This window comes from Oryx dammah, unplaced genomic scaffold (assembly GCF_014754425.2).
Source record: "Oryx dammah isolate SB20612 unplaced genomic scaffold, SCBI_Odam_1.1 HiC_scaffold_27, whole genome shotgun sequence".
Lineage (NCBI taxonomy): Eukaryota > Metazoa > Chordata > Mammalia > Artiodactyla > Bovidae > Oryx > Oryx dammah.
In genome coordinates this window covers 91,499,840-91,503,971 of record NW_024070211.1, presented here as the reverse complement: position 1 = coordinate 91,503,971, position 4,132 = coordinate 91,499,840, and the positions used below count along the sequence as shown (strand labels likewise).

General features: G+C 40.7%; 1 long non-coding RNA gene across 1 annotated transcript; it reads left to right on the top strand.

Annotated features, from left to right (window-relative positions):
- The first annotated feature begins 1,367 nt into the window (after positions 1–1,367).
- LOC120854793 lies at positions 1,368–1,984 on the top strand. Its single transcript, XR_005719062.1, has 2 exons — positions 1,368–1,479; positions 1,722–1,984. It is a non-coding gene; the product is annotated as an uncharacterized LOC120854793 (long non-coding RNA).
- The last annotated feature ends 2,148 nt before the right edge of the window (positions 1,985–4,132 follow it).

Sequence of the window (4,132 nt, the reverse complement as noted above, 5' to 3'; positions counted from 1 at the left end):
TTTCAATAGTCATAACTGAATTGTTCATCAAGAAGAATGGTGTGTTTCCCCATGTTGTTGGGTATTATCAGATGATCTGACATTAGTCAAGGATTGGTGAAGAATGGCATTTCATTGCTTGAATTTACAGTTCTCTAATAATGTTTGTCACCCTGCTTATTTAACTTCTATGCAGAGTACATTATGAGAAACGCTGGGCTGGAAGAAGCACAAGCTGGAATCAAGATTGCCGGGAGAAATATCAATAACCTCAGATATGCAGATGACACCACCCTATGACAGAAAGTGAAGAAGAACTAAAGAGCCTCTTGATGAAAGTGAAAGAGGAGAGTGAAAAAGTTGGCTTAAAGCTCAACATTCAGAAAACAAAGATCATGGCATCTGGGCCCATCACTTCATGGCAAATAGATGGGGAAACACTGGAAACAGTGTAAGACTTTATTTTGGGGGGCTCCAAAATCACTGCAGATGGTGACTGCAGCCATGAAATTAAAAGACTCTTGCTCCTTGGAAGAAAAGTTATGACCAACCTAGACAGCATATTGAAAAGCAGAGACATTACTTTGCCAACAAAGGTCTGTCTAGTCAAGGCTATGGTTTTCCCAATGGTCATGTATGGATGTGAGAGTTGGACTGTGAAGAAGGCTGAGCGCCGAAGATTGATGCTTTTGAACTGTGGTGTTGGAGAAGACTCTTGAGAGTCCCTTGGACTGCAAGGAGATCCAACCAGTCCATTCTAAAGCAGATCGGTCCTGGGTGTTCATTGGAAGGACTGATGCTAAAGCTGAAACTCCAGTACTTTGGCTACCTCAGGTGAAGAGTTGACTCATTGGAAAAGACTCTGATGCTGGGAGGGATTGGGGGCAGGAGGAAAAGGGGATGACAGAGGATGAGATGGCTGGATGGCATCACTGACTCGATAGACGTGAGTTTGAGTGAACTACGGGAGCTGGTGATGGACAGGGAGGCCTGGCGTGCTGTGATTCATGGGGTTGCAAAGAGTCGGACATGACTGAGAGACTGAACTGAACTGAATAATGTTTGTAAGAGTTGGACCATAAAGCTGAGCGTGAAAGAATTGATGCTTTTGAACTGTGGTACTGGAGAAGACACTTGAGAGTCCTTTGGACAGCAAGGAGATCCAACCAGTCCATCCTAAAGGAAATCAGTCCTGAATATTCATTGGAAGGACTGATGCTGAAGCTGAAACTCCACTACTGTGGACACCTGTTGCAAAGAGCTGTCTCATTTGAAAAGACCCTGATGCTGGGAAAGACTGAAGGTATGAGGACAACAGAGGATGAGATGGTTGGATGGCATCACCGACTCGATGGATATGAGTTTGTGCAAGCTTTGGGAGTTGGTGATGGAAAGGGAATCCTGGCATGCTGCAGTCCATGAGGTCGCAAAGAGTCAGACACGACTGAGCGACTGAACTAAATAACGTTTGGAGTAAAAGCTCTTTTCATCTGCTTACTGGTCCGTTTTTGTCTTGTGAACTCCCTATTCATAGCCTTTTCTCATTTTTAAAATTTGATTCTTTTATCAAATTGCTATATAACTGCTTTTGTGTATTAGGAAAATTAACCCCATTCTTACATATATCACAGGGTTTTTTGTTTGTTTGTTTGTTTTTTTAACAAGTTTGTTTTCTTTTGACTTTGTTTATGGTGTTATTTAAGTTACTAAACCATACAGGATTTGATTCTTTCTTCCTCTAGGCAGGGTCCTTGGTACTTAAAGATTCCCTATTGAGGAATTACAAAACCAAAGCAGAGCATTACTAATAAACCTGTCTCAAAAAAACTGAGGAATCTCAGACCTTGAAATGGTTCAAACAGGCAGTAAAATTTATCTCACAGGAATGTTGTGTGGAGGACAGGGAGATTAGATTTGACTATATTAAAAGTTCCTTCCACTTTTCTGTAAAACCCATGGTGCTATGAAGAGTCTGATTGGAGTCATTTTTTGGAGTCTTTTCAGAGTGAGTGTTTTTTAGTTCACTTTGTAATCTGTAGTTACTTGTATTTATTCTAGGAGAGTTTACTGTCTTGGCTGCAATTTATGCACATGTGACCCTGTGGAAATAAAAGAGGTTGGAAATAAAATAGCCTGACTCGGGGCCTGTGGCCAACACCCTCCTCCCCGTCCCACACATTTGCTGCCCTTGAAGGTCCCAGCGCTTCCCTGACCCAGGTGGGGAACGAGGAAGTGGGTTTGTATGATGTGTGAGGCCTCCAAGGGCTGTAGAATGAAATGTACCCCTTCCCAGCCCACATGTAGCGTGTTTGCCAGCTTCCTGATGATGGAGATGTTGCCTTTTCTGTTTACTCCATAGACATTCAATAGACAGCAAACGTTGGTAGTCATAATAATCCATGGTTGCCCTGAAAAACAACAAATTCTTGAGTAAAACCAGCATTAGTGGACTCCAAACAGATGTCATGTCCCAGGCGCCTTTGAGCCAGCTTGCTGTTTGGTAGCCATGACCTTTCGGTGTGAGCCTGCCCCTGGGTGTCACTGGAGGGGGACCAGCTGCTTTCCCAGAGTGCTCAGAGGCAGCTTCCGACAGCTGTTTGCTCAACTGTTTGATGTCACCTCTCTATTTAGTCCATGAACTAGATCTGAGAAAAGAAAACACAACAGCAAGTTCTAAACTGTAAATATGACATGGCAATAAAATGGCTTATCTGCTTAGATATTGGGAATGCTCCATAGAGGCCAGGCTGAAGGCTGGAAAGGGAGGCAAGGCTAAGGCTTGGGGGTTCCTATTTCTAAATTAAGGCCTTCAGAAGTCTGGATTTGTTTAGCATGTAAATTCCTTAGAACTGGTTTTCCTTGATTGGAGAGTCTGAATCTGGGCTGCCCGCAGAGGGAAAGTTGATGGGTCCACCAGAGTTAGTAATCATCTCAGATTTCTTCAGTCCCCTAGTTCTGGCACTACCTGGGCCAAGATATTTTATCTATAGACATAGTTTATCTCAGTTTGCCTATCTGTGTAATGGAGAATCAGACCTCATTAGATTGTCCATAAGGACTTTTCTGGCCTCTGACTCTCAGAGCTTCAGTAACCTTTGCAAAGTTAAAACAGACCAGAAACTAGGAAGGTACATGATTATCTTTCCCGTCTTCCTACTTCTTGGAATACAGATGAGGTGGTTTGAGCTCTAGCATCTATCTTGGACCAGGAGGTGATTTGAGAATGGGTATCATGCTAAAGTTTGTAGAGAAAACGTAGGAGTCTGGGTTAATGTTATTGTTAATTAATAAAGCTTGAGAACTGCATGCTAGCCCCAAACTGCTTATCTTCAGACTTTTTTTACATGAAAGAGCATTTTAAGGCATAGTTCCTTAGTATTTAAAAAAAATTTTATTAAAATATAGTTGATATACAATATAATATAAGTTTTACAGGTGTACAATATAGTTATTCACAATTTTTAAAGGTTAGGCTCCATTTATAGTTTTTATAAAAGACAGGCTATATTCCCTGTGTTGAACAATATATCCTTGTAGCCTTTTTTTTTTTTTTTTTTGGCTGCATTGTGTCATGTGGGATCTTAGTTCCCTGACCAGGGATTGAACACAGACCCCTTGCAGGGGAAGCACAGGTTCCCACTGGACCACCAGAGAAATCCCCCTGGTAGCTTATTTCCTTTTATATAGTAGTTTGTACCTCTTAACTGCTATACCTATCTTGCTCCTCCCTCTCCCCACTGGTAACCACTAATTTGTTCTTGATGTCTGTGAGTCTGTATCTTTTTTTATTATATTCACTAGTTTATTTTTTAGATTCCACTGATAAGTAATATCATACAGTATTTGTCTTTCTCTGTTTAACTTATTTCACTTAGCATAATGCCCTCCAAGTCCTACCATGGTGTTGCAAATGCCAAAATTGCATTCTTTTTTATGACTGATGTATAGTTTCATTTGTGTATATATATTTTTTATGTAATTTCTAATAAAGTTCCATGATTTTAAGAATAAAACTGGTAGCTAACTTTTTTTTGCCATGTGTCAGATACTGCAAAAAGTACATTACATGTATTATTTAATGCTAACAGTAACTCTGTATGATAGATGCTATTATAGTCTCTATTTCACATGAAGAAATTGTGTCTTGGAGAAG